The 14,081-nt window shown below is 41.6% G+C and overlaps 1 long non-coding RNA gene across 1 annotated transcript; it reads right to left on the bottom strand.

The window, feature by feature from the left end:
- Positions 1–1,463: 1,463 nt before the first annotated feature.
- LOC119088682 lies at positions 1,464–12,200 on the bottom strand. Its single transcript, XR_005092376.1, has 2 exons — positions 12,108–12,200; positions 1,464–1,654 (listed from the first exon to the last, which is right to left on the bottom strand). It is a non-coding gene; the product is annotated as an uncharacterized LOC119088682 (long non-coding RNA).
- Positions 12,201–14,081: the final 1,881 nt, after the last annotated feature.

Here is a 14,081-nt window from a genome sequence, read left to right as displayed (position 1 = left end):
TCTGTATGCTGTGAATGTATGTTACTCTGATTTGGTTGATAAGTAAAATGCTGATTGGCCAGTAACCAGGCAGGAAGTATAGTATAGGTGGGATAAGCAGAGAGGCGAATTCTGGGAAGAGGACAGCTGAGTCAGGAGACACTGCCAGCTGCCACCATGAGAAGCAAGATGTGAAGGCAGAACTGGGAAAAGGTACCAAGCCACGTGGCTAAACATAAATAAGAATTATGGGTTAATTTAAGTGTAAGAGCTAGTCAATAGTTATCCTGAGCTAATGACCAAATAATTTTAATTAATATAAGCCTCTGTGTGTTTACTTGGGTCCAAGTGGCCACAGGGCTGCAGGAGCCGGCAGGAACAGGATAACTTCAGCTACAGAAGGTCTTAGATCATATTCAATAACAAAGATAGTTACTCTGTTTATAATTCTTCTCCATCAGCAAAACATCTTGGAGAACTCTATTACAGCACAAAACCCAACAGCCATGTACCGTGCACTCAGGAGGCAGAGGCAGGTGAATCTCCATGAGCTTGAGGCCAGCCTGGTCTACAGAGCGAATTCCAGGACAGCCAGGGCTACACGAAGAAACCTTGCCTCAAAAAACCACAGTAAAGCCCAAAATCCTAGGTAATGCTTTCCAAATATCCCATAGTGTGATTATAAGGCACTCTAAAGTAATTGTCTCCCTGTTGACCGTTTATTCCCAGACTTGCAATACTATGAACAATATTACAATTACTATCTTCCACCTCGGGGGTTCTATGATGAGGGTTGGCTTTGGAAAATAGTGTGGGAGTGTTATAACTTATGAAGCTTCTGTCAGATTGCCAGAAAAATATAGGAGTATCATTTCTTCACCTCCTTGCCAATTGTTGTCACCAGAATTTTAAAATAGTGCCGGTTCGGTGGAGCCTCTTTGCTTTGCCTTGGTTTGTACATTTTCCGAGTGAGAATAAACATCTTTCCTTTTCTATATAAAACTTCAGTTACTTTATAGACAACATAACAATTGTAAAAATTAAATATGTTTTTATTTCTTCCACCCACCCCCATCTTAGTTACTTAATGGCTTATAAAAGTTCATTATAAACTTCATATTGTCATGTCTAATTTTATAAGCACATGCATTATATACATTGTAAATGTTATTTCTAGTATCTATAATGAAGAATCAACTTTTAAAATATCACATCATTTTTTTTTTTTAAAGTCCTACTTGAGCTGGAGAGATGGTTGTGCAGTCCAGAGTACACTCTGCTCTTACAGAAGACATTAGAGTCCTCATTGGGCAGCTCCCAGGTCCCAACTCCAAGAGATCTATTGCCTCTGACCTCTGGGCACTTGAACTTACACGTGCATACCCCCACACACACACATAGTAAAAAAGAGAATTAATCTTTAAAAGTCACCCTTTTCACAAAAGACAAATGTTCTTCTGTGTTTATGTCTTTATCTCTTTTCATTTTCAACTTTATGATTTTCAACAGAACAAGGCTCCCTAAGTGGCTGCTCACGCATCATCTGGACATCCCAAGCACAATCCTCAGGTGGCAGTTCCTGGCCTGTGTTCCAGCCCACCCGGTCAGCTATCCTCAGTGGCCATCTGCTCACATCCGCTCCACAGTCTCCTTTGGCTCCCAAGGTTCCAGTTGTCTGTGAGAGGGAAAAAAAAATCCACCGAAGCATTCTGAGTCCACCACTGTCTTCAGTTTTCCAGAGGTGGCTTCAGGGATCCTGCAGAAAACAAAACAAAACAGAACAGCCACCCCTGCCACCACCCACGGAGGCTGAAACCTGAGGACCAGGCTTGTGGCTTAGCAGGGAGGAAGCCCATGTGATCCCTGGATAGCCTTTATAGGTTTCTCTGCTGTTTCCTGGCAGGAGTTAGCTGTGGGTGGTGTGAGAGGAGCTGAAAAATCTTGGCAGCTCTCTTAGTTTGGAAGAACTTGTAAAGAGGAGTTCTCACAACCCCATTAGCTGCCAAAATGGGAAGAATGCACTCACATGGGCATCATCCCTTGTCACTCATGGCCCAAAAAAGGTTCCCACAATGCCCTGGGAATGCCTGTACTTCTTCAGAGTTGGGACAGGCTCATATGACTGCATTTTGGGTTTGTTTGTTTCAAGAGAAGAGAAGTATTTCTGGATATTCTTATCATAGCCTCCCCTGTAGCAGGTAGAGTGTAGGGTATCTGAACACATGGCTGCCAGTTGATTGGCACTGTCTGGGGTGATGGTACAGCCTTGCTAAGGAAGTCCACCATTAGGCGTGGGCTTTGAGAGGTCATAGACTCATGCTACTTCTGGTTTTTGTCTTCTACTCCTGCTTGTCGTTGAAGATGTGATTACACAGTTTCCTGCTCCAGCTGCCTGCTGCCATGCTTCCCCCCACCATGATACGCTCTTATCCCTCTGGAAGGGTAAGCCAAAGTAAACTTTGTCATCTATAAGCCGCCTTGGACATGTCATTTTAGCATAGCAACAGAAAAGGAGCTAACACAAAAGAAGGTACCAGAGAGTAGAGTCTTGCTGTGAAGAATCTGATGAGGTTGGTTTTTTTTCAAAGGAAGATGTATGATGCTGGAAACCAACACAGTAAGAAGGGTAGTGTGGGAGGAGAGTCTTGTCCTCAAGACAGCCCAAGTAGCCAAGGAAACTAGTCCATTAATTTTCGATTTAGTCTCAGTCAAGTTCTTAGGGTACTAGTAGAAGGCAACCAGATTCTCTTCCAAATTATCACAAGCATGGGCTCTAGCCCAGCTGCTGATACTGTTCCCCTCCGAAACCTCTTGAGATGGCTTTACATCAGTCCTGTTACTTTCAGTACAGTTGTTTTCCAGGCTCTTACTAGAGTGGCCAGCCAGCTATGCTCACCGAATTCAACTGATTTACTAATGCAAAATTCTAGAAAGGATGTTTGGTGGGAAACTACAAAGTACTAGGGAAATTCCAGCGTAGGTCACTAGGTAACCTGGGTAGAGGCAGGAAGAAGAAAGCTGACTTTGTAGACACATGGCAGACCCACATTGCCCCAGGAGTTTTAACGGCAAGGTTAGAACAGAAAAGGGAATTCTAAACCCTGCTGGATTATAGGCTGGGGCTCCTCAAAGTCTGTCATACTTGTCTTCCTGGAAGCCACCAGGCTCCTGTTGAAGTGAATGGCATTGCAACAACAATGGATGGAGACAAAGACCTGAGGAAGCTGAGTACATGTGCTCCTTCCAACCCTCCTCCTCCCCTCCAGCTAACTGCACACACTCCTCATCCCCTCCCTAGCCATGAGCCTGTTCTGTACCGAGCAGACAGCCAGGCTCCTGGCACACCTCTGCTCCAGGCACTTTATCCACACATGGTAACCCCTAAGGGAAGACACAGAACAAGCCTCATCTCTCATCTCACTATAGCCTCCTTTCCATTACTTGGATTCTGATTCTGGTGAGTTTTTTTTTTCTCATTTTTTATTGACTGTCTGTGAATTTTGTACAATGTGTATGACATTCATGACCCTCCCCCAGCTTCTCCCCATCCACTCCCCCCTCCCTACTCATGCAACTTTGTAGCTCAAAAAATAACTCTTTTTTAACCTATCAAGTTCAATTTGTGCTGCCTACATATTCCAGGGCATGTAGCCTTCAGCTGAAGTATGGTCGGTACCCAGGGAGCTACACGCTTAAGGGAAACTTATTCTCCCTCTCCTGACAGCTATCAGCTGTCAACAACTCCTCAGTTAGGGGTGGGACTTCATGCCTATCTCCCAAGACCATGCTAAGATTTGGTCTGGCTTGGGCTTGCACAGATCAAATACATGCTGGCACAACCTCTGTGAGTTCATAAGTACAGCTGCCCTGCTGTACCCTGAAAGCACTGTTTCCCTGTAGTCATTCATCCATGTTCATTCAGTCTGCCCCCACTTCCTTTGCTTCAGTGACCCCTGAGCCTTGTTGAGGGTGAAGAGATGTATTAATCTATGGATATAATAAGTCATTAGGAGTTGGTTTAATACCCTACCCATTTGTCAGAAAAAAATACAAGTAATTTCTCCCTTGTTGTCTATGACAACTCTAGGCACAGATTCTTGGCCTGATAATGGTATCAGGTATGGGTTTTATTTTGTGGAGTAAGATTCAAATCCAATCAAAAAGCATATGACAGCTTCAGAAATATGGTCTTACTGTCAAGTTCTGGTGGGTAACCAAGAGCATAGGCAATAGCCTATAAGACTTGGGGAATCTAAGTGACCTCATCCTCTGATGTCCCCAAAAGAAGCAACTCATGCCTGGCATCAAGTTCTAAAGGTTAACCAATAGCATTGACAATGGCCTGTTGCTACAAGCTGTAGGAATGTAGTAAGAATTCAGCCGACTATGGTAAAGCTATACCTGGAAGAATCAAGGAATTCTTCTAGAGGAAAAGCCAAATCTCAGGGAGTATTTGGTGTTATTCAGCTTTTAATATACCAGCTGTTTCCTGCTATGAAATTCATGTGTGCTCTCATAACTTCCCCAAGAACTTCTAATAGTGTATTTTATCTGAAATAGCTCTCAAGCATCCAAGGCCAAAACGGCAGACAGAATAAGCATTTCAGACCAACTGCTGATCTGAATTAAGGTAAATATCCACACGAGACACTGCCTAGTTAAGGCAGAAATTAGGTACATAGCTTTGTTTCTTGTGCAAATTAAGCTCAGTCTAGAATTTCCCTTTTGACATTTAACTTAGAACAAAAGGGGTTTTTGCACACCAGATACATCAAGCTGAGACACAGCTGCCTAGAGATCCCCGAGCTGCCAGTAAAGACACTGAGATAGTTAAAGCCCCAACGAAATATGAGCAATTTTATTTTACTCATGATATATACTAACATTATAGACTCCTAACATTTTACCTAACCACTTCCAGGAATGTAGTTTGAGCATGTAAATTCCCTTTTTCTGATATACTAACTGATATTATCTCTTAGTTGACCTCCTCCTTTAACCACTCCCATTTTGGGTTGTAAAAGAAAACCTGACAGTCACTGCCTGAGGTAAACTCTTATCTGCCTTGATGATCCTGTAAAAAGTCAAGCCTGGTGATCTTGCCTTAGCCAGAGCATTGCTATTGCATGGGTGTATAACTGTAAACCTCAGAAACTTGGGAGAACTAGATTGGAGGACCAGAACTAGAAGGATGAGATGGTAGATGAGGAAGAGCCAGATGGGGAAGAACTAGGTAGGTGAGAATAAGATGAGAAAGACCAAGATGGGGCAGAACTAAGATGAAAGAATTAAGATAGTGCATAGAGGGAAAGGAACTAAGTAAGAGAGCAGAATAGAAGCAGTGTAGAGAGAGAACTGACTCAGAAAAATAAAACGAATGAACTAAAGAGCTTCATGTACATAGATTCATTTAATATCATCAAAGATTAGTACATCAGTTGGTTGTGGATTTCTTCCATGGATCCTGGGAGAGGGCTATCAAGGGGCTGGAGCCCAATAGTCCTCACTAGTCTGTAAGTTGGGGGAGAGGTATCTATGTGATCTCACTGGTTAAAGACTCTAAAAAAAGTAACCCAACTACTGGCATCACACTCTTTATTTGCTAGTCTATAGTGTCTAACAGGGGCATTGTTGTGCCAATGAAAGGAAACTCCATTTTAACTCTTTATACATATATATGAAAGTTTCTACAATAATAGTTAGGGATTTTTTTTAAAGGAGTTTAGTGTTATTCATCCCTCCCTGCTCTAAAATGCCTACTCACCCCCAAAACCAAAATAACATTAAGGTTTTCTGTTCCACAATTCCTCTTTAACCCTCTATGCCTGTGCATTCTGTCTTCCCGCCTTTGAAACCCATCCCCATTCCCATTTACTTATTTCCTGACCTCTTTGGGTATTCAAGATGAAACATACATATCTGAAGATTCAAAGCTAGTGTCCACAAATGAAAGTGTTATGCCCAGATGGCGGGGACCCGCAAAAGCCCACCACAGAGACCAAATCCCATATGTAAAAGCAAAGAGCCTTCATTTTCAAGCTCTAGAGCTTGGTCCCTCTGTCTGTCTGAGGCAGCGGTGAGAACAGAGAGCCCCGAGACCAAGCAGGCTAGAGTTTTTATCCAAGCAGTGGTTGGGGTGAGGAGATTTCCAGGGTTCAGGAACCTGATTGGCTGACATTCTGTCTAGGGGTATCTGTAAAACAAAAATAGGTGTGTGCTAGGCTCAAGGACATCTGGCCACCTTATCTAATGGTTGGAATGTTTGGGATGTCAGGTACTTCCCCTTAGACATAGGCCCTCCCTGGGTGGGGTCAGCTTATGGCTTTTCCTGGATCTGGGTGTTGCCTGCCAGTAAGCCTGTCACAGCAGCTGTGTCTGGACCTGTCATGGCAGCTATGTGGTCAAGCTGTTTTGGGACCCCTCTGCAAAAGACATCTAAATCCCATATGTTTGTAAAGCAGGCTCCACATAGCTACTGCAGTATAAGTGGTTTTACTATTTTGTACCCTCTTCTTCTCTCTTAGAATTCTATTTTCCTGGAGGTGCAGAAGCCATCTTTAAATCAGGAGGAATATCAAGCTCCTTAATATGTTTATTTTGTTTTCTTCAAGACTGGTTTTTACATGTTTCAGTCTATTACATGCTGAAGCTGAATTTCTGCTCCCTATTCAGGTTCCCAACTTACTCTATCTAATAGAATATAATGGTGGATAGTTATGATAATTACTGCACAACAAGGAAAAATAGGCACTACAATGTGTAGCCTCATTAATTTTGGGATTTTCTTACCTTTACAATATAAAACTAAAAATATTTCAGTACTTGTAAAGTATCTTAAGTTAATGCAATTTCCTGATAAAGTTGTTAAGACTATTAAAAAATTAGAAAACTTACCTAGGAGCTGATTTGATATCTTACTCCTCCCTGACATTTTTAACCCCTTGCCCAGTTTACAAATAAGAGCATCACCAATTTCTTGCACCTCCCTTATCTAAAATACTTCCATTCCTCTCAGATATAACCACTAAATGTGTGTGGTTAGTCTCTTTGTAAATGTAGTTTTATCAAAATTAATCCATTTTACAGATAGCATACTGATTTATTTTATTCAATTTTATTAGTCTAAAAATGAAAGTCAGTTTATTGGCAGCTGCTCTGTGAGCTTGCTTTCTCCACTTCATTGTTACATTGCCAACATAACAATATAGGGCTATAACAAATTCCTTTTGAATGCAAACATTTCTTCTACAATCAGATAAAAGATTATGGGAATTAAGGGTCTTTTTTTTTTTTTGCCTGAAAAACAGTCAGTCCACCATGATGAATTCTGCAGTGGATCACCTCCTTTATACATAGCCCCAAAACCTTGGCAGAAAAAGCTCCCCTCAAGGTCATGGCATTTCCTTGACCTGCACAGTAGGATGTGGGAGGGTTAAGGTGTGAGAAGAGGTAACTTTAATAGGTCACGAGGCTACCTTTCTCCTCAACCCAGAAGAACTCTTCAGAAAACAGAAATGGGCCATGTTATTCCTCACAGATGCATTTAGTTTAGTTCTAAGATGATATCATAGCCTGTATTACTGAGAGAGGGCAATTCCATGATTTTCCCAGTGACCACAACACAGATCTTGTAATCAAATGCATTTCCCTTGTTCTTGAATGCACATAACTTCATCCTCAAATTACTTACCATCTGTTCTCAATAAACGAAATTCAGTAAGAAAGCACTTTGAGCACCGATCATCTTTTTGAGTAGGAGCTGCAGGTCAAGGTCCCAGATCTGTGAACCACGTATACTTGTCCTTAAAAGAACTTTTCCCTGACTTAGTTTATCATACATAAAATAAGATAGGATCTAGTAGTCCACACTAAAGTCTTTTCCAGGTCCATCATTCTAGCATCCTTTAGTTTAGAAAAAAAACAAGACTAGAGAAGCATGACTAGCAGACTCCAGTAGGAGAAAAGGACCACATTGCCTCTCCTACCTGCATACACTCCACAGCCAGAGATGTGCCACCGTTGTGTTGATCTGCTTTGCTGAGGCTGTGTGTGGGTTGGAGGTAGACCATGAATATTGGCAGGTAGTGGGAGTTTCAGTTTTCCTTTCTTTCCACAAAATAAAATTGTTGCTTGTGCCCACCCCTCTATGTGTGCTATAGTTATTTTAGTTATCAACTCTATATAATCTAAAATCACCTAAGTCTCAGTGAGGATTTGACCTGCAAGAATGTATGTGGGGGGTATTATCTTAATTATGTTAATTGAGATGAGAAGGCTCACCCACTGTGGGTGGCACCATTCCTTAGTCAGAAGATTATGAACTATGTAAGAATGGAGAGAAAAAAAAAACACAAGCATTAGTTCTCTCAGTTCTTGGGTGTAGGTGTGACTAGCTGCTTCAAGTCCCTGGTGCCTTGACTTCTCCTCAATGATGAACTCTAATCTGGAATTCTGAGCTAAAATAATCCCTTTATCCCCTTAACTGCTCTTGTCAGAATGTTTTATCTCAGCAACAGGAAGAATACTAAGACAATGTGCATTTTCCCATAACAAGAACACTTTGTGGCAATGTCAAAAGTCTGATATTCTAAAATAAGAAGAAAAAAAATAATCTGTAGATATTCAATAATTATCATTTCAGCTTGTCAGTAGACAAAGAACATACTTTCTCTTCTTCATCCAGGGAAATACTCTAGGTAGGAACTTGACACATTTCACATTCTCCCTATACAATGAGGGGGTTGGGTCAGAAGCTCCTGGAGACCACCTACTTCTAAAGGATCTGTCAGGGTTCAGTGTTGGGGTTCAGCCCCGACCTATCAAAGGGTCCCTTGAAGGGGGAGTGAGGAATTTAGAAATGCTAAATAGGAAATAGAAGTAGATGAAGAGAAAAGACAGAGACACAGGATAGCTTCGAGAGGGCCCTAGGTCAATACCCAGCAGCCTCAAGTTTACTTCTAATGGACTTTTTATATGCTAGCAAGGGGAAAGGCAAAAGACCTCCCCCTTTCAAGATCAAAGCACAATGTACAACCAAGTGTAGACTCCTCAAAACAGCTGGTAACCACGCCACATGGCAAAGCATCTTGTGATTAGGCATTGAAGTATAAGACACCTGGTAACCATGCCTTTGCACCCTATTATGCAGCTTTAGGAAAGCAACATAAACTCTGACTCTCTGACCTTGAGTCAAACCACAAGTTGGAATCTTGGTGGGCTCCAACAAGAATCTGAAGGATCTGATTGCCAAGACAAATATTTGTCTATAAGAGAAAGGAATGAAAAATGCCTATTCAAAACAATTTTAATGTATAGAAAAAAATCTGAGTCTGTGTCAAGAATATTAATCAACAGGATAGAGGAGACAGGGTATGAATGAAAATAAAGTGTGATGATGGCACATGTGCATGTAAATGAATCCATCTCTTTCCATTTAAAAGCATTTTTAAAAACTAATAAAAAAAAATGTGTGCAACTCAAGAATTATACCTTTTAAACACCATTCCAAGGGCAAGTATCAATGATGCTGTTGTCATTTCCTGGAAAAGAAAACTACATTTTGAAGGCATAGGTTACTTTCTTGACAGCACGTCTGAAAGTCCAGTTCTGAGATCTGAACTGACATCTTGCTCAAAGTGCGTACTACTGAATCCGTGAATACCGGATGGTTTTTTGTGGTGGCAAACAGAGCGAGCAGACTTGCCATGGTTGTCATAGAATAGATCTATTTCAGCTGTCCTGCTGTTCATGGTGAGGAGAGGCTTGTCCAAGCACAGGATTCTCAGGCCTGCACTTCCAGAAAGCCAGCCTTCTCCCACTATCCCCACTGCAAAGGATGTAACTGTGGTGTGCCTGGAGGCATAAGCAGATGACCCCAGCTACTCAGAAGTCCAAGGCAAGTGGATCACAAGTTCAAGGCTTGTTTTGTCAACAGAGTGAACTCAAGGCTATCTGGGGCAACTTAGACCCTGTCTCAAAAGAATTGTTAAGTAAAAAGAGGACTGCAGATTGTGAAAGCTAAGTGCTGGAGGGTTTGCTTAGAGTGTGAGACCCTGGGTTCAATCTCTGCCATCTCAAAACTTTAAAAAAGCAAAGTAAAACAAAAACAAAAATAAGCATTATTGGGAAGAAACGAAACTGAAAAGAGTAATGGACTTATGTGCTACAATCCTAGGATGAAAATTACATGGAGGGTGGGAAAGAGTCATTTTGCTTACATTTTGGATTCTCTATATAAAATAATTCAGGCCTGAGTTGAATCCAAAGTAGCTATTCTTAACCACAAGAGTTTCCAATGAAGCACTGGAATGACTTTTACAAGGCTCTATGAACTAAATGCCAGACACTTTGGGTTGCTTCTAAATTTACCTGAAAATATGCAACGAGTTTATAGACATGAACTTTATCATTTTAAAAAAGCTGATGTTGAGGAATATTTTTCTCCTCCTCTTCCTTCCTTCTTTCCTTCCTTCTTTCTATGCTAGGGATGGAACCCAGAGCATTTTGCATACTGGTAAGTGTTTTACCACTGAGCTACCACACTTCAGCTGGGCTTTATAGACACAGTTTGCTTTTTGCTTTTTTATTTATTTATGTTTTTTGTTCCAAGAATTTTGGAGTGTGCTTACCAAGTTACAGCATAATGCAAAACATTAGAAAATCGTAAACTATAAGGCCCCAATGTGATGTATGTAAGATGAGATTTTTTTTCTTTCTATTAGTGGAGAGGAAATCCAAGTTAACTAGACGGTCAGCTCTTGAACTACAGTTCAGGGGAGTGAAAGTACAGCTTCACAGGTCAACTGAAACCTGGTGAAAGTGACAAGTCCAGAGAGAGCCATGAGCCAGATTGGGGAAAATCAAATGTCAGGCCTGTCTCTCTCTCTCTCTCTCTCTCTCTCTCTCTCTCTCTCTCTCTCTCTCTCTCTCTCTCTCTCTCTCTCTCTCTCTCTCTCTATCTGTGAGTATGTCTGCTCTCTCTGTGTCTGTCTCTGTCTCTCTTCTCTGTGTGTCTGTGTGTGTGTGTCTGTGTGTGTGTGTCTGTGTGTGTGTGTGTGTCTGTGTGTGTGTGTGTGTGTCTGACTCTCTATGTCTGTCTTTGTCTCTTTGTGTGTGTCGGCCCCCACTCTGTGTGTATGTGTGTGTGTGTCTGTCTCTCTGTCTGTCTGCCTCTCTGTATGTCTGTCTCTGTCTGTCTGTCTCTCTGTGTGTCTGCCTCTCTGTGTGTCTGTATCTCTTCTCTGTCTGTCTCTGTCTCTCTCTCTCTGTCTCTCTCTCTCTCTTTGTCTCTCTGTGTGTGTATGTATGTGTGTGTGTCTGCCCCTCTCTGTGCCTGTGTCTGTCTCTCTTCTCTGTCTGCCTATCTGTGTGTGTGTCTATCTGTCTGTCAGTCTACTAATCTCAATCATTCCACCTTGGCTTATAAAGCTAAGTCAAGCCATGGAGCATAGGGGGAAAAGTAGACCCAGATAGCAGCATCAGGCCACATGTCTGCCCAGGTTGGTGCTAAGCCACTGGCTACTGAGGTTATTCTAAACCAAATCTTCAGGTTCCAACTGGAAGAAGACTGTCCTGGATAGTTTTATGTCAACTTGACACAAGTTAGAGTCATGAGAGCCTCAATTGAGAAAATGCCTCCAGAAGATTCTTAATTAGTGATTAATGGAGGAGGGCCCAGCCAATTGTGGGTGTTTCCATCCCTAGGCTGGTGGTACTGGTTCTATAAGAAAACAGGCTGAGAAAACCATGGGGAGCAAGCCAGTAAGCAGCACCTCCATGCTTCGCATCAGCTCCTGGCTCCAGTTTCCTACCCTGTTTGAGTTCCTGTTCTGGCTTCCTTCAGAGATGGACCACAATGTGGAAGTGGAAACCCAATAAACCCTTTCCCTCCCAACTTGCTTTTTGGTCATGGTGTTTTGTCGCAGCAATAGAAACCCTAACTAAGACAAAGACTGACTTGATTAGCTGTTTCTTTGCATTCAAAAGGGCCTTGGTGAAACCAGAGAGCCAGGTGGCCCAGACTATAGAGATGGAAGAGAAAGGAGAGGGTAGCAGATGCCTGGGGCTCACTGAGCAGTTGCTAAGCAGCACTTGCTGTGCTGTTAGGAACTGAGAATCCTAAAACCAACCTGTCAGTCTGCTGGGCTCTCCAGCTGTGAGTCTGTGACACCACACCAGGGTGACATGCCAGAGACTGTCACCCAAGGACTTGCAGCAGTGCGCACGAACTGGAATGAAGAAGAATGAGTTCTCAGAGCACACCCTGACTGTAATCATTTCCCATTTTCTGCACATAACTCGGTTCTTCTGACATTTGTTCGGTTTTTGTCTCTTTTAAGAAATATTTTCATTGGAGTGATACAGTGAAAAGAACATTGGCCTTGGACACACAGTTTTGATTGTAGGCTCGATGCCTGGTAGTCTTCATGACTATGGTCAATTAATTCAACCCTGATGAACCTCAGTTCTCTCGTAAATAAAATGAAAATAATATTGCCACTAATGGCTGAAATGACAGGGTTGTAGAAACATTCTATGAGAAATTCTCTGGCTTTGTGACACAGGTCTGCAATCGCAACTCTTGGGTCTCCTTCCTGTTCCCCTAAACAATTCCTCAATACCTCTCAAGCCTATTCTCAAGCACATAGAAGAAAGAAAAGGCTCTCAGGTAGGATGTTAGGCTGCTCGTAAGCACATGGGACCAGTGGCTTTCCTGTGCGTGCATCCATGAACAGAGTGTTTTCTGCCTCATAATGTGGCCAATTTCTATTCCTCTCATTATGGATACACTGGCCTCAAGCCAACAGACTCCACAAGGCATCACACTTTATTACTGTTAGGCCCAGTGGCAGCTGTACATATAAATTTTATTCATTACTATGTGGATCATTTTCAACTAGGAAAATCATAAAACTAGAGGGCTAGACTCTGGTCTATTATAGAGGAGAGTCACTGATAGATGTTTCCAGGGTTTTCAGTGAACATTAAACAAAATAGTTTATGAGAAAAGGCTAGCCCAGGACCTAATTCTAAATACAACAAAAAATTACTTTCATTTTTCTAATCTGTCATTGTTGTTTTGTCCTTTTCTATATAGATAACAATAAAGAAAAATAAGCCAAAAGACAAAATAAAATTAAAGTGCATTAATCCAATAGCTTCCTTATTTTATATATCTACTATAACTATTTTCCAGCTTAGAATGTAAGAAGACATACCTTGATTCCTTTTTGTTCAATACCTGTCAACCATGATTCTATTTCCTGCATCTGAGTCTCACGATTCTGGCTTCATATGTATGTAAGATCATGTGGTATTTGTCTTTCTGTACCTAGCTTATTTTACTTAGCATAATATCCAGTAACATCTTCACTCCTGTTCTAAGTCGTTGTATAGCAATTTCCTCCAAGTCAAATCATTGCATCCTGCAGGAAATCATTAAAACTCAGGAAGAAACAACTCAGAAATTTCAGGAAATCCCTGAAATTGACCAGATATAACAGGTCCATCCCTCCTCAAGCATATATAAACAATAAGGACTTCTGGGAGATACTTTCAGGTAAGCCTAGCTGCCTGGAAGAGGCTCATACCAACTGATCTACCTGAATAAAAGCTCCCCAACCTGTCGAGCTACCAGCAAGTTGTACAGTGAGCTCTAGATTTCCAACTTTCATGAGTTGTCACCCACTCTTAGGTGGGCTTTGCTAATGCAACTATCTTTGGGTTATTTCTGCTCCTGTCGGTAAGTCCTCCTACAGATTCCTGTGAGTACTCCCAATAAAGCTCGTTGGTTCACCAAGTCGGACTGTAGTAGCCTTACTTTGATTTGTTGGTAGTTCTCTATCAGTAAGTAAAATTCTGCTCATGTCCCCCACGAATAGTGTCACACAACACAACTAACAGATCCCCCTTTTTATTGTTAAATAACATTCCATTACATGCATGTACTACATTTTCTTTACTAATTTACCCATTGATGGGAAGTTATCTTTTTCCCTACATCTTGGCAATTATAAACAATGTTACAATGAATAAGAGAATGTAGGTATTTCTTTGGGCCCTTGACTTTAACTTATTTGAATATGTATGGGAATAGAATTAAC

The sequence above is a fragment of the Peromyscus leucopus genome, chromosome 10 (assembly GCF_004664715.2).
Source record: "Peromyscus leucopus breed LL Stock chromosome 10, UCI_PerLeu_2.1, whole genome shotgun sequence".
In the NCBI taxonomy this organism is placed as follows: domain Eukaryota; kingdom Metazoa; phylum Chordata; class Mammalia; order Rodentia; family Cricetidae; genus Peromyscus; species Peromyscus leucopus.
Note: the sequence above shows the minus strand (reverse complement) of the source record. Positions and strands in the feature narration are given on the sequence as shown.